General features: G+C 44.2%; 1 long non-coding RNA gene across 1 annotated transcript in view; it reads right to left on the bottom strand.

Moving 5' to 3' along the window:
* Positions 1 to 25,174, bottom strand: part of LOC146589179 (uncharacterized) — a 107,580-nt gene extending 82,406 nt beyond the window's left edge. Inside the window, exon 1 of the long non-coding RNA XR_014897281.1 lies at positions 25,129 to 25,174. This is a non-coding gene — a long non-coding RNA (uncharacterized LOC146589179). The remainder of the gene's footprint in view (positions 1 to 25,128) is intronic.
* Positions 25,175 to 25,497: the final 323 nt, after the last annotated feature.

Below are 25,497 nucleotides of genomic sequence, written 5' to 3'. Positions count from 1 at the left end.
GAACATTAATCAGGCTGCAGAAATCAGCAGGACAAAAACATCGACCAGAGAAGCAAAATGCCAAATACGGAATTAGTTCCAGGGATAAGGGGAGACAAAACCCACATTTAACATTTCACTCTAATGGCTGTAGAGGCTAATCTCTCCGCAGCTGAAGTGTGTTTATATCCCTGCATTATGGAAATTTTTGTGCTGTAAGCAGTGCCAGAATGTTTTGAAATAGGGAAATAAAAGGACAACAAATAAGCCTGTTCTGCAACAAAGCAGGACAAGGCTGAGGAGATGCTGCAGAGACCAAAGGGCTTTAAGGGCACAGGAACCATTGGAGGAGCCACACTTGCAAAATTCAGGCTTTTAGTTTCTGCCTCTCCCCACTGGCTGCACAACAAGCCTTGGGTCCAGCATTAGACACCCTAGACACATGCGTAAGAAAAGCCGTGGGAAAGGAGAGGTCTTTGCATGGCATCTGCCTCAATTTCTGTGCCYGCACTTGTGGAGCCTGAGGCTGCTCCTACACTGCAAACAGTGCATCACCCTCAGGCTTCCGCCAAAGCACTGCTTAGCCCTAAACGCTATCTCAAGATACATCCRACTGATGAGAAACAGGTCCCAGCTCAGCCTCTTTCCCCAGCAGCTTCTGTAAGATTTTAAGGATGCAAAAATGAAAAATGTGCTTTGSGTATTGTCAATAATATTTGTCTCATTTGGATGCGCTGGCTCTATTACCTTAATTGCTTCCCTCTCTACACTTTATTTTAAGGTGAGCATTAATTGATTTCTAACTGTAATCACAATTATGGTGTGTTATCCTGATTAATGTAGGGCTTGATTAATAGATAARAAGGTGCTACTGTTTTCAGTTTTGGAAGAGGAGATGAAATATGTTTTTACTCCATGTCTGAAGTGCTAATTTCATTGGAGAATGCRGTGCTAATGCAGGGCAATTAATCATCTATTTTGGTAATTTACAGCAATAAATTATTACTCATGACATAAAATGTGCTCCTATAAACTTAAGCCTGTAGGACACACTTACCTTTAGCTGTTACATGATTTAGCTCTTAGCCTACTTTACACAGCACTTTGAATTCCTGGGTGGCAAAGTGCCTTTATGTTCCAGCAAAAGCGCAGCCACTCACCCAAGGCTACAGGCAGAGCAAGGACAGGACCAGACACCTTACCTGCCTCTCTCAGCCCACAGACCAAGCTGATCAGAAGTGTGTTACCTTTAAACCATCTACTTATGTTTYSTCACAGAACAACTCATCCCAGTGCWCAGCTCTAGTATTGATAAAAAGTTTTCCCGCTGACATAAACCCCAGGTGCCACTGCCGAGCCTCTTGTTGTATTCCTGCTGGGCACAGAAGTACAGAGTTCACTCTCTTTCTGCTGCCTTTCGTGCATCAGAAGACCATTGTCTTCTGCCAATATCTTCRCAGTCTCTGGACTAGGCAACTCCAGTTTCAGAGGTCCTGCATGAAAAACTTTTACACTCATTGCCACTGAAAATTGGAGCTAGGATCTAGCGAGATCCTTTGGACRCTGATCCCTAGTAGCTTGAGGTGCAAGCACCTTGAGGGGAAGGGGCCCAGGTCTGCTTCTGACCCTCTGAGCTGAGCAGTCTGCAGACAGCAGCAGCCAGTTTGATAGAGCAGCTAACTGGCAGGTGAAGCARGGCACCACTACCAACAGGGTTTAACAAGTTCAAACCTGGACAGAAATAGGCATGAAAAGCTGAATCCTCACRTGCAGAAATATCAAGAGTCACAGGGTCAGCCAGAGGGTGGACATATTTTTCAGACCTTGAGCAATGTGACAGGATCATATAACTTGAAAGTTTTATTGTTATTTGTATTTATTTATACTGCTGTCCTTAACCAAAAATCGAGAGCGAGCTGTGGGAAGAGTTTCAGGACCACAGTCATTCCAAACCCAGCATTTTCTAAGGCTAGGTTCTTAGCCTCAATCCCAAGAACATTCTTATTTAGTTATTTTTCTCCTGGTAAACATGACCTCAAAAAGGGAAGGCAAAAAAAGGAACAKCTCAAAGCCTTAATTACAAGGCTGCTGACTTTCAGAGGGCTAAAATTAGCATAGCTCTACCCTCCAAAACACCACAGAGCAGCCGCCTGCTCCCTTGTCCCTGACCCATCTCCTTTGTCCCCTGCCTCAAGGGCAAGTAAGGAAGCAAAAGACACRTCCAGAGCCCCGTGGCCGCAGGTACTGGTAGACCTGCTTTGCCAARGAGCCTCCTCTGACCGGTACCAGAGTCAAGAGAAAAGATGAAGGCTGAGATATTCCGGCTGAGCCTGCACCTCGCAGCACCACTGGTGCYGTTTGACTTGTCCCAAGGAGGGGACAACAGCACTGCTCGTGGCATGCTGCTTGCTTGCTCAGCASAGCTACCTGGGACCAGCTCCAGCCACGGGCCAGCCCAAAGCACAACGCACGCTTGGTCCCAAARGGCCTGAAAAACTATTGCTACTGTCAGCAGCCACGTTCCTGGGCAAACGTGGGAAGAGCCTTTTTGACACGCTGCCAGATGCACAGCAGTGCAGTGATGAGGATAAATTATCTGCTCCCTGCTGCTATCATTTCATAGACAGCTTCATTAGCTAGTTCACCAGTGCAGCCTTCAAGGGGGACCTAATATTGCCTTGCAACCATTAGGTTTTCCCCTGCAGTAGCATTCTACAGCCCGATCTGTGGCCCAAAATGGATGATATGTATTACTAGGTAACTTTTCCCTTCAGCAAATGGTACTTTTGCTAAATAACCGAGTTTTAAAGAGGATCAAGACTATCTGCAAATCCAGGTCAGTTTGGAAAATAAAACAGAGAGCAGCAAAAAGAGTCACATCATTGGCCAGGTCAYCAGCAGCATGCCTGTCCCATGAAAGATAAAAATGTATGTTGCTTTATTCTCCGTGTTTTGAGATTAAAGCCAAATTGGAAACACTGGAGAAAAAGCAGCTAATGGAAACCACCATAGCTCCTTGTGAAGCAGAATTCATATAAGGTTTATATCACAGGAGAACACAGCCCTTAAAGTTTTTGCACAGATAGGAATTAAAAAAAAAAAAAACACTATTCAAGCGCTATGGTTGTATGACTGAGCCAGGCTGCCAAGAAAGCAAATGCCTTCCACGCAGGGTTTTCTCAACTATAAAGTCATGATGTTCTGAGCYGGGAAAATAATCACTGCAGAGAGGCTGATAAGGCCATGCACAATTGCAGGGTAGAATCAGAGACCTCCGTTATTAACGCTTCGCTCAGGGTTATCATATTTACTTGGAGAAGAACAGCAGCTCATCACGACACCAGGCAGCCACAAGACGCCACCGGAGCAGATAGGATTGTTCTGGCTCCCATCATCGCCGCGAGAACGCGCTGATAAATTCCTCGCAGGTGTCAGTGGCGCAGCCACAGCACCACACGCAGGTTTGCATTGCGGTGATGGGCAACGGATATGTTTGAAAGGCAACAACAGGCAGGGAATAAACAGAAGAGAGCGAGTTTTACAATGGGCACATCTGCTGAATAGCAGCGTTGAAGCCAGAAGTCCTAATCGCAGCTTTATGGATCGGTATTAGAGCAAAACTACTCTGCTCTGCCTGAGCATAGCAAAATCAGGCAGGGCCAGAGTGGCTTCTTTTCAGCCATAGTTATTATTTGTAGAGCTRTTTTTTTGAGCTAACATCTCATTTTTCAAATGAACTTTTTCCAAGAAAAAAAATAGGGGATTGCTATTAGCACAGCTCTACCCTCCAAAACACCACAGAGCAGCCGCCTGCGCCCTTGTCCCTGACCCGTCTCCTTTGTCGGAGACAAATGAAACAGTTCATTTCCTTCAAATTCCTATAGGAAAACTTGGATTTTTTCAAATCAAAATGCTATATTTGATTTTGATGTATGCAAATTGGTTCATTTAGTTTTGCTTTTTCCCCATGTTTTGCTTTTAGTCCTTTTTTCCCTTCTTAAAATGCTTTAGAGTATGTTTGTAGCTAACAAATATGGAGTTATTTAATATTTAATACATAATGCTTCAACAATATTGTCTTATAAGGGAAGCAGCGCAAGCTTCAGCACRGCAGTACATTCTCAATTCTTGTCCTTTCATTCTGAGCCCAGGGAGATCAAGATTTTGATATCTRTTTCCCATGGGGAGTAGATTTCCTCCCACATTCTGCATGCCAGCATTGCAACTGTACCTCAAGACTCCAAGAGAAGCTGAGAAGACCATGCTGCACAGTGTGCCATCACGGAGCTCAGGTTATTCCTACGGTAGTCAAATCAGACACAGCACAGCAGCAGGGTGGTGAGACTCTCAAAATGTCACTGCAGCTCCAAGATAGAGGGGGTTTTATTGTTATTTTTGAAAGGGTAGGGTTGCAAATGGAGAATACCTGCACAGAGAAACAGGGATGGGCAGCACTAAAAAAGGGTGAGCTGTTAAAGCAGCATCGAGGGCAGCTGAAGGTTATGACTGTTTGTTTTGGAGGTACCCAGACTGCCAGCTATGAACCACACTGTGGTACCTGCTGTACAAATACTGCACAAAGAACAAGCTTTCCCTGAGGCTTTTACAGTCTCAGCTTTGATTTCTTTGCCTATAGTCACTGTAATACCTGAAAGCTTGGATTATACAAACATCAAGCACAAAAACATCAGAATAAGACCCTCGAAAAGGATGAGATCGGATTTAATATTCATGAATTTTTATAAAAATAGTGAATAGGTGATTGGTGCCTAAATTACACGATTGATTCTTTGGAGTCTGGCTCAAGTCTTTATTTGGAAGACTTTCTCTGAAATAACAGCTAGTCAAAATGCAATTTATTATTTTTTTAATGAAAACAGAGAATTTCAAGTATTCAAAGGAATCTAAAAGCCTGAGCTCAGAAACTTCTCCCTTCTCCCAAAACTAAACCAAAACAAAAAAAAAAGTCTCAAAGAGGAAATATTTTTAGTGCCATCTTGACATCTTTGCTGAGTTACATTGAAATATCCATTTGTTCCCAGTTACACACACAGTCATTTAAAAGCACATTTTTTTCCCCACCTCCTCCTCCTCCATGAAGTAATCATCGTCCAGCCTTGCCACCATAGCCCACCAGAGCTCTGTCCCTAAACTTCTCAGGCACCAGCTTGGACCCATGTTTTGACACTGCTTGTTTGCTTAAGCCTATGTATGTGCTAAAGACCTGGCCTGAACTAGGGTAGCAGATTATAATCAGACAACTTGGAGAGGTTTTGGGACATTGCAGGAAGTTAATAATGCTGATAATGAGACAACTACGATAAGGAACAGACATGTGTAAGCTAACAAGCATTCACAAGCTTATCAAGGCTCYGCCAAATGGAACACAAGCAGCTACAGCTTGGCAACTTCCAGCTCCATAGGACAATAAATATAATTAAGAGAACCTCATCCTTCATCCTTTTCTATGGTTCTAAGTGAAACTGCATTATCTACATTCATAAAAGCATAGGCTARGAGAGCTGTGCAGACACACGCTTTCAAGACAAACTATTCTCCATCAGCGCAACAAAGACGTCACTAGGCTCTATTTATGCAGCCACATACAGGGGTTGAAGTGATGAATGGTCCTCAGGTCCCTCATTACTRTGCTTTCTTAGTTGTTTGCTGCATTTCCTTAATATAACTATATATTTATATGTATTTTTCCCCATGCTCTGATGCGAGTTACTTCCAACAGCCCATTAGGATGCCTGGGAGAAGAGGCACAGTTTTTGTTTTTAGTAACTTACACTCCAGCCACGCATTGTTTTTGCTCATAGACAGCAAATCAGTGACTTGGATTGCAGTGCAGCTGAGATGCAACCCTGTCTAACATGCTCTAGGTGACTCTGTTTGAGCAGGGGAGTTGGACAATGATCTCCAGAGGTTCCTTCCAACCTTACCGACTCTGTGAGATTGCTGTACTGTCAATGCCCCTTGGTGCACCGCAAAGAAATTTTTCATTTTTTCTGGAGGGGAATTTAGATGCACAGAGCTGAGTTTTGTCCTGGTCAGATAAGTGCAGGGTAGTGTCAAACCCCACTCAAACAGTAAAGGCATATTGATGGGGAAAAGAGAATTCAGCCTAGTTTTCTGAAAGCATCCCTAAATACCAGTTTTAAATTGTAGCTGGTTTTATCCATGTCTGCTGCTGCTCTTGACTTTATGAACACAAGTCAGCAATTCTGAGGCCAAAAGGGACTATCAGATCATTTAAACTGACCTCCCATCTAACATAGAGCAAATAATTCTTTCTAGTTACTTCTTTATTGGGTCTGACAAATTATGTTGGACTGGAGCAGATCTGCCCACAAGGCATCCAGGCTTGAAGTGACAGCTGCAAGAGATCACTTTCCTCTGGTAGTTTTTCTTAAATCATTTCCCACCCTTGTTGATCATGGTAATAACAAAATAAATAATAAAACTTTATATCCTCTTATTTCCTTCCTTTTGAAGGGCTCCAAATCCTTTGCAGGGATGAATACAAAGTGGCAGTCCCCTTCTTGCATAGGTAGTAGATATAAGCTCTTGCTGCTGACAGCAACACTAACAGGTTGCAGCAGAAAGGCTCCCAATAGTTGCTGGGCACTGGTGGCTGAAATCCTCTTAACATGTATGAAAATTAGCCTCAAAGATAGCATCCTGCAATACATAGCATCATGAATTCACTAACAGTATCACAGCATGAGCCTGTTAAACTCAATTCTATCCTGATTATGCAAGGAAAAAGAATTGAGATTGTTYCAAAGACAAAAGCTTCCAAAGGGCCTCCAAAATGCAACAAATGGAATTGTTTCCCCCTTTCATCTTCTCCATTTAAATGTGTTTCTCTGAAGTGTGGAAGCTTCGCACTCATTGCCTCCTCTCAAAGGAAACCAAGATGGGGGACACCACCACTAAAGAGGCTTTTACCCYAATTGCTCTACTTTTAGGAAAACATTAGAGGTCAAGCCTCTACTCCATTCCTAGTCCTGTTCCTGTTGCTGTTTCTACATCCGCCCATGTGAAAGGCTAGATCRTGGCACACCATCAGGATAGGAGACAAGTGTCAGCTCATGCTACCTCATCTAAGCAAGTTTCCACTCACCCCTTTTATGGGCTCCCCAGTGCTGTGCGCAGTGCACCAGAGATTGCTTTCTTGCTGCCAGTACCATCATGCTGTGAAGTGGTTTACTAGTGGTCTCCAGAAACAGAGTCAGAGGCTGCCCTTGCCAAGTATGTCAACTGACCTCTTGGTAAAGGCATCTACTTGGGATAGTAGGGGAAGCAGGCTTCATTAATGAGAACCAGGTGCCACCCAGAGAACACGAGGTTGAATACGAAGTTTCCTGTGGTTCCTCCAGAAGCTAAGCAGGGGCAATACAATTCCCCCAGTGAAATGTTGCAGAAGTTGAAGTTGCCTAATGCCACCCCTCACAATGCAGCCACCATTGACAGAYTCTCAAAGACCTTACTTGTTCTCTCCTGTCACTCTGCTAGAGATCTTAAGATCAGATTCCAGACAAACCAAAACTCACGACAAGAAAACCCCATGAGCTGGGAGGTCAAGGCTAGAGTCTGTACCACCTTCTGATAGGCACTGATATCAGTGCCTATCTTCGATGTGGATTGGATTTCAGCCTTCATCTCTGCACTCCCACAGCTGGAAAGCAGCATAGGGTAAACCCRTGGCAAACAGACTGGTACATTATTACAATCAAATGTCAGTTTGACTGGTGGACCAGAATACCCAGCTCACAACTGTGCTTGTGAGCAGATACACTGCAAAACCTGAGTTAAGATTTCACTGCCCAGGACAACTCTCTATCAGCCCCAGTTGTTATCCTGCCTGGCAGCAGGAATCATGAAAGTAGATCCTTAACAGAGCCTTTTTCACAGTAAAAAAAGGCCAATGTTCCCATCAGGGTATACTCTTCTCTCTTGCCTGCTAAGAGCTGGAGTAGATTTGGTCAGAGAGAGTACAAGGTGGGTAGAAATGTACCTTGGGAACTGCCTAGGATACAGGCCACATCTTGAACAAGGGACTGGTCTCCTTGCAAAATAAAGCTTTCTCCTCAAAAAAGCAGAAAGCTTTCATTCCTCAACTAATTTAAGATCAGAAACAGCCTCTTGTACCACTCATCAAGGAAAGAAGCAGAGTCTGTCCCTACAGACACTTTCAGTCTCCCTCAACAGGAACACGTTTCTTTCAGGCTCCTCCCTGCTCCTCTACTGTTCAAATAGTTTCTGTACAGCTGTAGGAGCATAAGAAGAATTACTAGAAAGCTATTCTCTAGCCTTCCTAAGTATGTATTATGTAATGCATGAGGCAGACACATACTCTTTTCATTTTAACTAGGCAAATATGGGGAAAAACAGGCTACTCTAGAAGAAAATGGATTTGAAGTTGCATTATTCCTTAAAAACATCTCCCAGCTGTGCTCTGGGCACTGCTGTTTGGAAAGGTTTAATAGGGTAGAGCACAGCTGGTCACATCTGGGCAGTCTCCTGGAGGTGCCTGCACAGGGAGGTGCAGCCTGGCTTTGCAAGCCCTCCACATCCCAACACAGGCACCACGTCCTCTGACAGACCGGGAAGCAGAGAGGTAAGACATAGGCCGAGGACGCTCCCACTCTTACCCAGGGATAAGCTGGGTAAGAGACCCTCGAGCCATAGTCCCAGTATAGATGCCTCATTTAAGTGTACAAAATTAGGCATGCTGAGTTCAGGCACAAGTAACCAAARCATTCATATTAATCCTTTAACTTCCACCATATATCCTAAGTAGGGCTGCAAGGATGGCACATGCACAGCTCCCACTGACTCTGCAACCACACCCTCTAATGAGAGGCATTTTAAAAAAATGCTCTCTTGCTTTTGCTTATAAACACTTTATTAATTTGCCAGATATGTTTACATTTGCATACCGTTAATTTACAATGTCTTCTTGAACCTCCCGTCTGCTGCAAGARACAGCGCTCTGAAGATCCAGCTTCATTTCATCAGTTTATTATTGTATTTCATTCAGTATATACAGTGCGAATTAGAAAGCCTGCAAAGCTTTCTCATTGCAGTAATAATTACTGCCTGCTAGCCTAGAAAGTAATCTGGGCTAATTGAAACAGTAAAATATGTGCTTCTCAGAATCATCTTGGTTCAATACCTTGAATAAAACAGCCCCCTGAATTCAGCTYCTCTCCTCTGGATTATAAATTCTCCTTCCTTTCTATCTTCCATAACACTTAAACTGAAAGTAATGGTATTAATTATTTTAAGATTTTTGGCAGTCATTTTCTATAATTAAATTCTGTTCCCTTAGGGACTTACATATCATTTAACTTTTCCTGTGTTTTTTATGGAATGAGACATGAAAGGGAAGTTTCATCCCAGTCTGCACTCAAGCCATCCTTTCTTTCCCTCTTCTTTTAAGGGTCACATCAGACAATCTTCTCCCCAACTCTCTCAAGTCGAGTTTCAAAAAACAGCCTAGCAGCAGCGGGCAGATGCTCACAGCAAAGACAGTCTGGTTCTCATCTACAGACTCGGAGCTCCTGAGGGGCTGCATCGTGATTACACTTCTGTATCACTTGTGCTCTGGGTAAGACTCAACCTACAGGGCTCAAAGAGGCCCTGGCAGATCAGCTTCCCTGTTAGAGAGGAGATAATGCAAAAATGYCTAAGATTGAGGCAGGAGTTCACACAGGAATCAAGAGAATTAGGTTACCTGCAACTACAGAACTATCATAAAGTATAAGWTAATTTATCTTTGAAAACTCAAAGATGAGAAGTGCATCTTCAGTCTACATGAACTAAGCATCTACCAAAGTCACACCAATGGCTGGTGCTTGGTACTCTGCTCTGGTTTCTCTTCACAGCATGGAGAAAAAACTACTTGTTCTTACCCAGTGTTTATAGCTCCCCTCTAAGCATGGGCAGAAGAGGCAAAGGAACAGTATGATGATACCAGCAGGACTTCACAGAAGAGCAAATCTCACCAGCTGAGGCCTGACTCCCATTTCTGTCCACAGGAAAGCAACACACTTARATGTCAGTCTGAGCTGATGGGGCTCATGCTTCTCCCACCACCCTCCTCTTTGCAGCAGCTTCATAGCTTTGTGCTGTGGTTCAACCGCTGCAGTGCCAGCACACTGGAGGGCCACTTACAGGTAAGTTATTTTCTGAAGAGCCTAAGGGGGTGGTTTTTCTCTCTCCCTGCTAAGGAGAATCAACACACTAGATGCTTACTTCTCACTTTCCAACATGACAGGCAGCTGAGCTGCAACCTGAAAAATACGTATCCACTTGAAAYTCAAAGCAAACAAATCGTACTTGCAAAAAGAGCTTACTAGCATGGTACACTACTTTGATAGGCACAAAAGGCAATACACTAAGTACTTCAAGGAAAGTGGAAAATGTTGTTCRGATGTTTTCAGACAGGACTGCAGCTGGGGCTACCCAGGGCAGCAAGGCAAGAGCAAACTCCATCTCTGGGAAAAAGAGGGTCAAACCATCTTGATGCTGTGATGAAACCCAAGCAGGGTGAGGAGGGCTGGGCTGTGACCACAGGGTAAAGGATCTGTGAAATCAGAATCCCAGCTCCATTCCTACCACCTGCCTGCCTTAGAACCTCAGCATCTGCCCCTTCCTCCCACTACCTGAGAAAGTACAAATAGTTTGGGGAAAAGTGTTCCTTGCTCTGCATCTTTAGAGTCTTACATGACAAACAGTAGCTGCTACTGCAATCCAGCTTCTAAAGAGCACTCRAGAGAAGTGCCCTGTCCTTGAACCCGTGGAGTTGCCTCCCAAACATCTCAGAGTACTGCGGCATTTGCTAGGAGCAATGCCTAGAACCACATGAGCAATCACTTCRGCAGCTGCATTTCTTGCAAACAGTAGTGATCCACCAGTGTTTGCCTCTGAAAACAAGTCTGATTGCCAAACTAAACTGAAAAGCAGAATACTTGTTGCTGCACTGCAGCCTGAGACACCAACAGTAAGCTCTTGAGTTCTCATTCCCAGTATTTACTTTTATATAAATATGGTCCTACTTGTAGTATCAGCTTCAAAGCCCACAGGCCTTTTATCTCCTGAGAATGCTCTGAAACCATTTCGCTTTGGAAATACACACATTCCATAAGAAAAGCCAAAGCCACAAGAAATCATTCTCATCTCTGGCTGGCTTGCGCATAAACACACAAACCATTTGGAGGTGCTTGCATTGTTCTTCTGGAGATGGTGGCCCACCATCTTGTGTGTATAAACTATCTGACTTGCCCCAAATATTATTCTTTTCATGGGCTTAGAAGCATTTCTGGCTTCCCAAAGCTGTTTATGTTTGGCTAAGTCTTCCCCTGCAGTATCCATAGATTTATGCTATCCATCCATGGTTTACCAAGCAGCTACCTGTTTCCTGTCAGTCTCAGCTACATGACCAATTTAAACTTTCACACATATCTCCCCTACACTTCATTATAAGGAGACATCACACATTGAGAATTCAAAATTTTTCCTTAAAAAAGGACCTGGTCCAAAACCCAGCAATACTGGTGGTCTTCCTGCATTCTGACAAAATAATCAAAGTTTGGAAAGAAAAAACTCATTTTGAGATCTCAAGTACAAATTRGTAAAAACAGGATTCTAAACAGCTCAGATTTGGGAAAATTTGAATACCTTGATACAAAGTCAATTTAGTAATTAAAAGTCCCACTAGATCTTGGAAAATACCATGCATAAATGCCTCAACCACCTTTAGGGCAGGCAGCTCTGAGCAAATCAATTGATTAAAGAATCAAGGGGAAGATTCAAAATTATTCAGAGTTTTCTACTGATAGCTTTGATCAGTAGAGACAGTTTCTCAAAAATTCCAATTCTAAATACATGCAGCTAGAAGGCCTAGCATCCATTTCCTCTAGTGCTTTGAAGTCTGAGGCATAGTATCTCTGAATCAGATTGGTTTCCCTGGTCTCCCAGTCTCCTCATGGATTGCTCACATCTTAGAGACCTCTAACTTCATCTAGATGGCTCACTAGGAGTGAAACTGAGAATTTGAGAAAAACATGATAACCGGAGATTCAGCAGCTAAGATACCAAGTCATGACTTAATAGCTAAATGCTGAAGCTATTTATAGGTAGATAGGAAACTAAAGCTGAAACATTTAACTGAAAAGCAGGGGAGAAGTGCTAGAGTGGAGTCTAAACTGACTTGTAATGAGGCTGCTCAGAAAACACAACAGCCCCAGCACCGGCTCTGCTTCAGCCTCTCTGTATTACCTAAAGCCAAGCCAGTGGATCTGTGCTAATCTAACTCAGCTGTTGATCTTCTTGATATGCAGCAAACCTATTTATCTCATTTGCTCAAGTGTGCAGTCTTTTCCCCTCCTCTGGGTAGCCTTCAGTGTTTACATGTGGCTCTCACTTGAGCATCCATGGGGTAATGATTGGGTCAAGTAACACAGCTGCCTGGGTGGGCTGAGAGCCAGTGAATCACACTCCAGCTTTCTCTTACATGTACCTCTTTCCAAAAGGAAAGATGACCAACACCTCCATCCAACAGTGTTTCTTCAAGTGTTACATTTGCATTTCTATTTCTGCTTCCCATTAGCTGGTCTGCAGAGCTATTACAACCTTGGACATTGAAGTGAAATTCTTTGACTTAAGCCGGTGTAATGTGGTCCTCAATTAAAGTGCATTTGGATGCATTAGCAATGCCTCCTCCCTGCATTGTTAACAGCTTTTGCATGCCAAACACTGCTTTCAGTAAGATCAGTGACTGTCAGCACAAGACCCTGTATTTACACTCTAATTACCCAGTGCTCCCAATTACCAAGTAGGAAGAATTGCACTCCCCTTGTCACGCCATGTAGATTTTGTCACTTTCAGTATTTAAATAAGAAAGCTACAAAAGCTTTAAAGGCTTTGAATACTCATTCAGCCTCTCTTCAAGAGCTCCTGATGAGGCCAGTGGACACCCAGCTGCTCCCAGCATCTGCAAACCAGGCTCAGAGCTTGTGCACCTAGGGAGGTTCAGGGGGGCCTGCTCTGACTCAGCTCCCAGAGTCAGAAAGAGCTACTGCTCCACTTTCAAAGGGTGCTACTGATTTGGGAAGAGGTTTTTAATTCTAGAAGGAAGCATCATTTCCCTTATAGCTAATTCTGGATATCTTGAGACTGGGTGAATAATGCTGCAAGAATCTGCTATATGGCTGAATTGTTGAGGAGTAGGTTTATCTCCTTTTTAGACAAGTATTTATCCAGAAATTTGAGTCATCTGATGCATCTGGCACAAGCCTATTCAGAYCAAGGATCTACATAAATATACATCCAAATTTCTGCTTTTTCTTTGCTTCATTCCCTTGGACTCCTCAACCAAATTGGAGGCCAGCTTTTTTGCTCTTCGTTGTACTGCTTTGTGCAGTGGGTCAGTGGATAACAATCCTAACATTCCCTAACGTGGACCACAAATGTCCCCTTAGAGTTTCAACTTCAGCTTCAYAGATTTGATCTGATTTGTGAAAGGTAATTGGCAGGAGCACCCCAGACAGGACATGCTTTAGTCACCAATTTCACCAGAGAAACATTTACAGGAAACATATGCAAATTCATTGGGAATATTCAAATTCAGTTAAGCTACCACAACATACACAATGTATGGCATCCCCACTCGTTTCAAGGCAGGGGCAGCTCTTAACTTTAAGGTATCCCCCTTGCCCTATGTGATACTGTTGGAGTGGAGTGTAAGAGACTTTCCTTTGCTTCTCAGAGGCAGACGCTGATGGAGGGCTGCTTGGCCACCCCATTCGCCAGGCAGGAGCCTGAGCAAACTCACAGCACCATGCTCTCCCTTATCTCTGCCTTCCACAAACAGCTCCTCAGCTGACCTTTCTGAGAGAATCGACCCATGACAAGCAGGAATGACATAACTAATCTAATCCTCTGGAAACAATATTTGCTTGCCTTGAGCTCCCGGGGCAGTGTTTGATATGAAGGAGGGGAGAAGGGTGGAGATGTGGAGAGAAGGGAGCTGTCAGGAAGAGAGCAGCACAATCTCCTGTTAGGTGCAAACATTTCCCACCCAGGCAGGACAATGCATCCYAAGAAGAAAGTGTGCCTGGCACATTTTTTACTTTCCTTCCTTAAAACCAAGAAGAAAAGGATAGACTATGCCAAAAACTACATTTCTACAAAATTAAGACACAAGCAGAGCGATGCCTGTGAAAGCCTGTGGAGTGAGGACTTGATGTAAGGAGCTGCAGAGACTCTGTGCCCCAGCTCCAACAGCAGCTGCTTAATCTACTCCAAAAGGGAAAGTAAACAGGCCTGGTTCTCCGGCAGGACAGAAGCCTGTGTTTCCATTTCAAACAGACTGCAAAGGCCACAGAGGAAAAGCTAAGCAAGAAAAACAACCACTAAGTCGCAGAAGAGGGACCAAGCTTTTACAGAAGGGAGTATAGCCAGAAAAGCAGATGAGGCCAGACCAGATTTGCCACTGCAGAGCAGCCTCTTCCAGCCACCACAGCAAGGCAGATCCAGCAGCTGAGCATCTCCCAACCGCAGAGACATCCCAGCCTCCAGCGACGGCTGCTCGCCCCGTGCCAAGTACATGCCCTGCGTTGAAAGATACATCCTGCTTCAGCTGATGTGCTGGGAGCAGCGGCTGCAGCGGGCTGAGCCTTGCACAGGGCCTAGGGAACAGCTTGCAAGCTGTGCCCCCTTCCTCCTCCACAACAGGAGCGTGCTCAACAAGGAAGGGGTTTAGCTGCTCCTCTCTGGAGCCGTGCCCCCTTCCCTCAACAGCCTTCTGATGTCTCCAGGGCAGGCTCCAAGGGAGCTTTGCTCCTGCTGAGGCACCAAGCACCTAATTCCACAAAGGGCACAACAAAGCGGTGCCTGCAGAGCTCTCCCTTCAGATAGGCCAACCTGCTGTGGGCGCCAGGCCAGCTAAAATAAAACATCCTAATCAAATTTGACACTTACAAACATCTAGGCTGGAGCCGCAGTCCCCTGCCTTCCAGCCTTTGTTTGCATTTCTTGGCTGGTTAATTGCATAAATAAGTGTTGAAAAGCTACATTTTCCTTAGCAAACACTGCAGCTCGGGTCCGATTCGTGTGGCCAGCAGCATATGCATCTCATCCTCCCTTCCAGACACATTGGCACAAACCCATCAACTATACAGATGGCTTAACCAATATACCCTAAAGCCCACATCCATGGCTGACCACCACCCTCTCCTCCAAGAATAGCCTGTCAGGACCTCTTGCTATTTATAAACATTATCCCTTCCATGGACTTGGTAATAGTCAGAGAAAGGTGGGGGGTTTTTAGAGCAGAATCCCTTTTAACTTTGATGAATATTTTATAAGGACTAAATGTGAAGGCAAAAATAAACAGTCTATCCCCGGCCATTTAATAGTGCCAGAATTCAAAAGAGCAAAGCTGAGTCTGTGCAGCTCACGAGTTTGGGCACCAGCACCAATTCAGAGAAGAGCAGATGGTGTCAGAAAGGAGCTTCCTCTGTTTYCCAGTTGGTATCTGCTCGCTTACAAAGCGGTGCTCCAACTGCCRCGCAGCCCTGAGAGCAGCCCTGCAAGGCACCTGCGGTGAGAAACGCCTCTGCKGCAGCTTGCCCTGCAGCTCTGAAGGCCCAGCCGGACAGCAATCTTTCAAGGCCTTGGGGAAGACAGTTTTCAGAGCCTCCTTTATCTGTAGTGCTTTATTTTAAGTCTGATATTTATAACCTGATTCTACATTAAGCCTTGGTTGGGGAGGGGGAGTCAGAAGTGCTTTAAGTGGAACTGGATGAAAAACTTCCCCTGCAGTACCATTTTGATAGGAATTGAGATAGTCTGAACTGGGACACCTCCAGCATAAAACAGCTGTATATAAAGCAGCACATTGCTAAATGTGCCAGGCCTTAAAAGATGTAGGAGTGTTTGGATGGGACTGACAGTAAAGTAAGGCTTGCTAGAAACCTTGGAGCTAGGCACAATGTAAAGACACTGCCTCACACACTAAGGTAAAGTAGCTGGACAAAAATGTAAAGGTGTTTGAAGGATAACAGGAACTACACCATGTGATTTGTGAAGACTCCTGTCCCAGGGAAACACTTTGTTACAGCCAAGCAGTAAAAGCTCATCATCTTTGGATCTTTGTTATTTCCATTAGTACTGAGAAAAATATAAGCTAGCATCCATGTGGTATATATTGCAGAAAAAAACTATCATCTCAGAAAAAAAGAGCCTGGCACCTCACCCGATCTCAAATATAACCACATGCATCCATGTCCTGCCCCCCCCTCCAATATCACCCACTTGCAGAACTGAGATAAAAAGCATCCCACTTCCCACAGGGCTCAGCTCAGCTCCACCTCTGCTGCAGCACATGCAGCCAGGTAACCTGTATGCAGCAGCATGCTCAACTTGTTTCAAAATCAGATTATATACACTGGTGCTTTAATGACTGCTCAGGTCTTTAGAAAGGCAGAAAAGCTCCCACCACCCAGGAACACCACCTGCTGGTATTAGGCACAGCATGGCCTATTCAAGGAAAGCCTATTTCCTAAGCAAGGAAACCTTGATTCTGCTGTGTCAGTCTTGGGTCTGAGATCATCTGGTCACTCTTGCAGGCACAGGTGCTCTTAAAATCATCTGTAGAAGAATGTTTATAATCCATGCATAAATTGAGACCACTAAGTCACAGGAGATGGGGACAKGGCCATGGCAGAAAAGGATGTGCAGCTCAGCATTACAAGGAAACAAATTCAATCACAAGGATTTGTGTAAGGTGAAGCTAATTATGAAGTGTTCCCTCAACAAGTAGCTTTTTTTTTTTTTTTGCCTAGGAGGTTATTTACTTAACCTCTCCTCCCCCTTCTTAGCTTCTGATCTAACACCAAGCACCTGCTCTACAACCTGAAAGGGAAATTACTGTTTTTAGCTGTTTTCTGCCAAATAATAGCCTTTRACAAGAATAGCATTCAGCCCTAGATATTATCTTGAAGGGCAACTCATTCAAAAAGCATAAATAATGTCAATCAGCTAATAAGCCTGGACAGAGCTAAATGGTTCTGAGAAATCTGAAGCTAAGTGGGGCACTGAACTCAATTGCTCCCCGACGCAAGCTTTCTAGATAATAAGCCTTCGGAAGAATCAGTCTGCACCTAGGAAAGGTCACCATAGGCCTGGCCTTTTTAGGAATCTACAGCCTCTGAAAAGAGTCTGCTTCAGGGCTGTTTTCATCTAAAAGCCTCTCTCAGCTGGCACTTGGAGAGCAGTCCCTGGAACAGCTGGTGGTCTGCATTTTGGTCCACCAGCCAGGCCTGTGAGGAAGGACCTAGAGACAGGGGCAGCACTGGCAGGTCAGATGCATGGCTGTTAGCAGGAGAACACACAAGGTAAGTTTATATCAAGGTCACAAGATAACAACGAGCTTGCTCCTGAGCCTGATAGTTGGTGGGAAAAAAGGCAGGAAAAAGGCAGAAGCAATGGTGAGATTACAATGGAGTAAAATACTAGTTTTGAATGTCATTATAGCTTAAGGGGATTAGAGGAGGCACACCTAACAAAATCTGCACATTATGATCAAATGTCTTTTTTTCAAACCCATAGAAAAATTAAACCACTCTTGAAAAGATAAATCRTGTTAGACAGCCTGACTTGAGAATYTCAGATCCRCTAAGTGACCCTCATTTTTCAGCTTTTAACTGGAGCATAGGGGRAAAGGAAGACAAAATGCAAAGGGAATATAGATTCTGGCTCTGATAGGTCTCTCAGGCATCCTGCATGATACACAGGCAGATACCTGAAGGGACGGTGTCAAGGGAACAGGGACAAACTCTTTTCAGTCGCTCTGTGTGACAGGACAAGAGGCAACAGGCAGAAATTGAACCACAGAAAGTTCTGCCTAAATATGAGGAGGAATTTCTTCCCTGCAGGAGTGACAGAGCACTGGAACAGGCTGCCCAGAGAGGCTGTGGAGTCTCCTTCTCTGGAGATCTTCAAGGCCCACCTGGATGCAACATGCTCTAGGTGACCCTGCTGAGCAGGGAGGTTGGACTAGATGATCTCCAGGGTCCCTTCCAACCTTACTGATTCTATGACACTTAACCTTTCTGTTCTAAAGCACGTTCACAGGCTTCTTCACTAGCAGTATTACACAGCACACATTGAACCAGTACCATACCCAAGCAAGAACTGCTACTGCATTATATTACTAAGCATAAAGCAAGTTGCTTAGAGAAGAGCAAGCTTTGGACTGAAATGCAACCTTTCCAGTGAGCCCCATGACCATAACTTGGGACAGTTTTCATGGGAATGGTGCTTATTAGCTGCAGAGCCTCTTAGAAAACATGCAGCCAGTGGGGCCCTTGGAAACTTTGTGTATAAATTCCTGCTCATCTGTTCCTCAGAGCAGCTCCCAAATGTCTCTGCCGTGACATGGCCATGACAATGGGAGACATTGTGCRGAGCTGTCCATTCCTGCACTCATCACACTGGGCTGGGCTCAGAGCTGCTTTTTCTTTTATGAGGGATAATTARAACTGAGTGACCTAGTTCATGAATCATTCCTTTATTTCAGATACACAAATTGTGTCCAGCTGGCCGACCTTGATTGGCAGATGATTTCTGAGACAGGAAAAGAAAGTGAAGTTAGCCAGAAGCTTTTRCCAATGAATTCTTGAGAGACTCCTTGCTAACGGTAATATTTGGAGAGGTGCAAGTCCATTACTGGCATTAACCAGAGTTTTCAGAAGCATAGAATACCCTAATTGCACTGGAAAGCATTTGATTTTCCCATCACAGTGTTCAGCTCGAGTGTCCAGATTGAATCTTAGTGAGTTATGTACTCCGTAAGAGAGATGCCAGCTTGTCCTAAGTAGTACTGTCTCCTCTCCAGAGGTTGTACAGAGCCTAGATCCTACCTCTCAAACAATACCTGCAAGGTAGGAATACCCACACAACAGGCATATATCTGGCTAAACTAATTGCATCTTAACGGAACCTCTAGCTATGTGCATCCTGCTAGTCCTCAGCAAAGGAAGGGTAAGCAAGCCTAACTTAAACCTCTCCAACTAAATGCTTTCAAATTGCCTTTGTTCTCCCAGGGTTACAACCTGTGCCATCACTGCATCTCATCTGACACACACTTACTCAGTAAGAGGCAATAACTTGATCATGCACCTGCAGTCTTAACTCCCACATTTTTGTTGTTGCTCAAACCAGCATAAGCAATAAGACACTAACAAAGGGAAGGAACTTGCAGATGCTAGTGTGCACGAGAAGAATCAGAGTTGGCAGAGTTTGCATAGATGTGGAGTTAGACAAGGAGGATTCAGTGAACAGTTGCTTTTTTCCTCCTGTTTTTCTCCCCCAAAGAAAAAAAKCATTAGTTCTGCAAGAGTCATGAGTTAATTGCAGATAAATTGATAGAATTTGCACAGTAAATGGAGTTCAAGATTAATTAAATTGGAGTTATTCTGCTGAATAAACTAAAGCCACTATTGCTCCATCTCCATAGATGTAGGAGTAGGTAGCTTGCAACACTCCCCTGCTCCCTGCACCCCAAACCTGCTGTGCACAGCTGCCAGCTGGATGTGATCCACTGCACATCTGGTGCATGGCAGTGCCAGCAAGAGAAGCTGCAATACTATGAGCAGCCAGGACCTTGTCATCATAGCCCCAGACTTGGTCCAGGACCACTGACATCCTGTCCTAGGACTTCTCCAGCACCTAATCCAACACTTCAGCTCCTTGGCTGGCTTTCACTTGAAATTAGGTGGCACCAGGCCCGCCCTTTGGCTGGGGTGGGGGGAAGTCTCTATTTGGGGATACCCAGGCTGTTTTCATTTTGCCAGCTGAGAACAGATGAAGTTAGAGACTTGCRTAAGAACAAGCCAATGTTTCACTTGAAAGTTTGTAACTGCTCTAAGTGCATTTGTCAGTATCTCCAGCCAGCTGCAGGGCAGGTGCAGGAGCAGCCCCCACAGGTGGAGTTTCCTGGAAAGAAGCCAAGAGAAAGGGAGGAAGGAAACTAACATGCTGGAATAATTCAAGATCAGAGTCTCAAGGTAAGTGCTGGAGCAGCCCAGCCCTGCCAGGCTCTGGAGATCTGGGCCTTGCAATCAGGCTGTCTGGCCTGGCAGAATAAGCAGGGAAATAAGTGAAAGCAAATTTTTCCTATCTGCACCATCAGGCCTCTCATCACAAACCACAAAGGCTGGAGAAGGACACAATTCAGCTTCGTCTGTCCCGCTGATACATGCRGTGATGTCCTGACTTGCAGCAGCAAACAAGTCACCTATGTTAGTCCTTGCTCCTAAGACACTTGGTTCATGCATTCGTGCCTTGCTGGTGCTGCATCTGCCACAGGCACAAACACCACAGGAGGCAGACACTGCTAGCAACACACAGCTTCGAGCCTCTGCCACAGCTGGAGTGATACAACAGCAGAAAAAAGAGCACACCTCCCCACAATTAAAAAATCTCATACATAACTTAAATAAGACCTTTCATTAGCAGCCTTGCAGAAAACAAGTATTGCACAACTTCTGCCTGAAGCAGGACAGAAGCTCCTTCCACACTATTTCTTCAGATATGGGAGAGAACAGGCTTTTTATTACAAGTTAACATGCTTACAAGCTTTGTTGAAAAGACAGCCTCCCTTCCCTAGGGGTAGCGCAAAAACCTCTGTGGAGGGAAGCCAATTCAAGATGTCCAAGTCTGACCTGATCGGCACRGGCATGCATTTCCCTGAGCATGGAGGGTAGTTAATGCACTTCTATGAAATTCATCCTGAACACTGCAGGCAAGCACAAGTCTGCCAAGTTCATTCCAGTTTCCTCCTTTAATAGCCTCGTCTCTCAACTCCCACAAGCAACAACCTCCAAATAAACGAGCACCCAAACAAGGCACCATACAATACATCATGATAGAATTTCAATATGGAGCTAGTTTGTAGAAATTCAATAGAGCTGTCAAACCTACTTTGTACATCCAAACAGTGTGCTGAACAAATGCTTTTAATCTTTAAAGGTCATTGTTGAAAGCAATGTTCCCTACACCGCCTCGCATCTGACACGTCACCCCCAGCCTCCCGGAGACACTTGCAGTAGCACAGCTAGCTAGAGCTCAATACCTGTTACAGAACAGGGGAAGTGGCTTGTTTTTATTTTAGTTTAAATATTTAGATATAATTTGCATCTAATTAACATGCTTGTCAGTTATGAAAACATACACAACTAATGGCTTTGTTAACATGTTGTACCAAACAATGCTGCTATAATGCAGCAGCTTGCCTCCTCTTACCTTTAAGAAAACAGCAGCAATTCTGTTAAAGGACATTATACTGATGCACAGGTTCTCTTAGAGATGAAAAGACCCAAGCATCTAAGATATGTCCACACTAAGAATATTTAATGGCATAAGCATAGTGAAACACTCCATTGATATGGATGGTGATTAGAAAGGATGTTAGTGTGGCCTATGACATTTCTGCATAGGAAATTACCCATTCTAGAAAAATACTTTCAAGTCRGTATAATGTATTACTAGTGCTGCTGCCATGTAGCAATGTCACCAAACAATTCAGCCAAGCATCATTTACCATTTGGCAGTCAGGTAACCCAGCATGTGAGCTGACTTGTACCTAACCAATAAAGCTTTACACAACTTACAGATCAGCGTAAATCTGGTAGGGGAAAAAATCTAGTTTTAGTCCTCTCAGAACAACTGCACCTGGACAAGAATGTGATCCTCCCAGACATACAGAAACAGGATGCAGCATCTTCTGCATTACTGTTATGACCYGCTCATTTTTACTTCTGTACTTTTGCTTAGAAGTAAAGAGACAGTTACATATTACTCTTGCCCCCAAAATGCTCCCTCTATACATACATGCAAACAAAAGAGGAATATTTCAGATGAGTTTAACATCWAAACTAGGTGGTAAAGAACCACACAATAAAGAAAGCATAAATAGCATCAAAAGTGCCTGCCTGTATCAATAATGCATTCTCTATCCCTCTGACTGCCCTGCATGAACACAGCCCCAATTTGCACCTGCTCAGAGTAACTTGTTCCTACCACTAGCAACAGGATGGAGGAGCTGAAATCAAATCCTCTGGGAGTCTACTCTTTTTGCTCAGTGAGGCATCAACTTTCCTCCCTGGCTCTGTTCATCTGTCCAGTCAACTTCAGGTTCCAACTGGGCTGGCTGTGAAAAAAGATCAATAATCAATATATACATTTCAAAAAGCAGGAGAGAAATGAACATGTGATCTTCAGAACTATCCTTAATACTTCAAAAAGAACAAGGAATATGTACAAAAGACCCATGGACAACAAGAAAATGACAAAAAAAGCATCAGCTGAAGTGCCCAAATGAGAATCATCTCTCAAGCATTAAAGGGAGAATAGGGGTCATGATTCATCCCAGGTACAAAAGCTTTCCCACTCACTGACTCTCAAAGGACCCAAGAGTTCTCAGTTTGGAGAATAGTTTGACAATACATTTCTAGAATAGATGGAAGATGTAAAGCTAATAAGACATTCACAGAAATCAAATCTGAGCAAGCTGTCACCTTGACAGTCTTCCCTATTGATAGTTTCTTGACTTTTTTGCTGAGGATTTTGTTGGCTTGCTTTCATTCTCAGACTATGCTCTCATTTAAGCATTTTATTTAGCTTCTGTACAGTCTCAGGGTGAGGAAAAAGCAGGGGGAAGGGAGGAGGCAGYACTTCTGCTGTGGAGCTGAGATCACCAGTCTGAGAGAAGGGTAAAGTGGCTGTTGCAAGACTCAGTGAGGTTTTTTGAGATTTTTTTTTAGTACTTTTCTCCCTTCATAGGAATCTTAAGTCATATGAAAAGAAGCAAGTGCTCAGGAGCTTGTAGACTGATGTCAACTGATATATATTCAGAACATCCTCATGAAGCAAGATCCACAGCCAGCGTAAGTCAGCACAGCTCAGCAGACAATCCATGGAAAGCCTGTTTGGATGTAGTTTGTCATGCTAGCCACTGTAATTGGAAAAGTTCAGCTCCAGAGGAAGTTCTGGCCAAATCTAGTCTCTATTTGACATTTGAGTGGAAAAAATGCCACAGAAATAACCCTCTCTGATTTCTGCAAGTGAGAGCAGCTGGAGAAGGAGGTGCATCACCTTGACAGAGGAGCAAGAAGGAAAAAGAAACTCCAGGAAGTGTAGATGGAGCCATACTTCAAAGCAAGATGAGCTGCTAGAGGAACAGATGATGTATTAAGAGTAGGTAAAACAGGCTGAAGAACACGTTCCATGCCATCAATCCCAAGGCCAAGGCCGATGCTAACACCGACACAAAGCGTGGCCCACTTTTCTTGCACACTGCTGCTGCAGCCAGCCTGAGCAACCTAGTTCCAGAGAGGAGAGGACAGCCAGAGAAAACCAGGAGGGAAGCACTGCCACCACTCTTACCTCAATGCAACGTCTTGACAAACATGAAACAAGGTCCAAGCTGGAAGGATTTGGCCAGTTATTTCCTTTTGTTGGGATAAGGTCTAAGTCCTTTGAAGACTGACAGTTAAGATATAACAGGAACCGCATGACTTAACACTCCCTTCAGAGTACAGCAAACCTCAGTTGCCCACAGGGCCCCGATAAAGACAAGTTGACTCTTCTGTGGCCTAAGCACAATGCCAAACTTCACAGAAGCACATTTGATATCACAAGTTGCTCAAACAGGCATTATCCAGTATCCTCCCCCTATCCTCTGAATCAAGGATTTATAGCAAGCATTTGCCACACAAAGTACAAAAAAACAGCAGATGCCTCAGCAGCTGAATCTACAGTTGTCAGAGCTGATTTATCATTCCAAGAATTTGAGAGAGTCAGAAGTCATCACAGAGCCATCAACATTAAAAATATAAAGTCTATACCTTGCCCTGGGCTGCCTATGTGTGACTTCCCATTTTAATTTTTTGGTGCTCTTCATTTTGGTTCAATGAACTTAACTCACTTTTAATGGCATAGTTAATTGCCTAATTATGAAAATGACTGTATCTATATATTAGCAGTATCTTTTATGAAAAGAGATGTTTGTTAGAATGAATATCCCTACACTTCACAGAGCAGGTGTTAATTTGTTTTGTGTGAATAGGTGGATAGCTCCATGAGTATCTAGGTATGCATTAGCATCTCACTTATATTACTGTTACCTTTCTAAGTGCTGGAGATGACAGATGTTCATTAGTCAGGGTACATATAGCCTCTTCCCTGGAATATTGGCTTGCCTCATGTATATTAATAAGATTATCCTTGCAATCCCTCTGCAAAATAAGGTGGAGTTTTACCCCCATTTCACAGACTAAAAACATAGGTACTAGGAAGTTGATTTGCAAAAGGTCCCTTCCYTTCAAAGGTCCCTTTTGAAGCCAGACCTTCAAAAGCCAGGCACTAGAGCATGGCCCTCCTCCGATAATTGCACAAGGGTGCCGTACAGAGGGTAACATGCCCTGGTCTCTGGAAGGGACCAGCACTAGTTACTGAACTTTGCTCCCTGATACTGCAGCCTCCACCTCCAGCAATCACCTCTCCTTCCTCCCCCCACCAAGCTCCTGACCATGTGCAGGGAGATCCCTCCTGTCTCTACTCCAGTGACCCTTCTCCAGGGTATTTCAGGTGGCCAGAGCCTTCTCTGAGCATGGCTGACACTTAGGCCTTTCCTAGAGGAGCTGGAGTCCCACCTCATCTCCTTATTGAGGAGTGTCCTGCAAGCACACTACTTGCCTAAAGATATCTTTGGCTGCTTACCAAGAAAGCTCAAATTCAGGGCAGCATCTCCTAGCAGGAAGCAGTCCGCCCCTCCCACCTCAGTGTTTCCACCAGTAGTGCCATAATGCCTCCCTAATCAAAAGCAATTGAAAAAGGCTTGTTGGTCCTTACTCTGAAGCTGTTGAGCCTGGAACCCATCCTAGCAGTCACAGCTAATGCTAACTAAATACTCTATAAATAATCAAAGGGGAAGAATCATTAGCCAGCCATCTTGTAATAATAATTTTAAATGAAAATGTAATTTATAGAGAGAATATAATTATAAGACAAGGCCCTTTAACCATAATGAATGTGCTCAGATAATGATAGCTCCTGCAGGCTTGATCCTACCTTAGGCACGTCCAGTTTTCTCCCAACATCACAGGCTTCCTGGTGATGAACACAAATGCAGTGGGACTGCTGCAGAGCCCAAAGGAGTGTGAAGTTAGATAACAGCTGCCTGCTCAGATCCTGGGCTTACTAAGAATAGCCACCTCTCACCACCTCCCTGTCCTACTCATGTACCCCAGCACCAGATGGGACTGGCAACAGGGAACTGCCAGGACAAGGCCAGCCTTTAACAGAGCAGCTCCAAGCTGTGAACACTAAATTCATGCAAGGCCCTTCATCTAGTAAAACAAATCCAGCAGCATCCAGTCTTATCTGAAGTTCCCAGAGACTAGCACCCAAGACTAAGGGGATATTTCACCTTGCAGGCCA

Source organism: Rhea americana, unplaced genomic scaffold (genome assembly GCF_003343005.1).
Source record: "Rhea americana isolate MKP2758 unplaced genomic scaffold, rheAme1 scaffold_48, whole genome shotgun sequence".
In the NCBI taxonomy this organism is placed as follows: domain Eukaryota; kingdom Metazoa; phylum Chordata; class Aves; order Rheiformes; family Rheidae; genus Rhea; species Rhea americana.
Note: the sequence above shows the minus strand (reverse complement) of the source record. Positions and strands in the feature narration are given on the sequence as shown.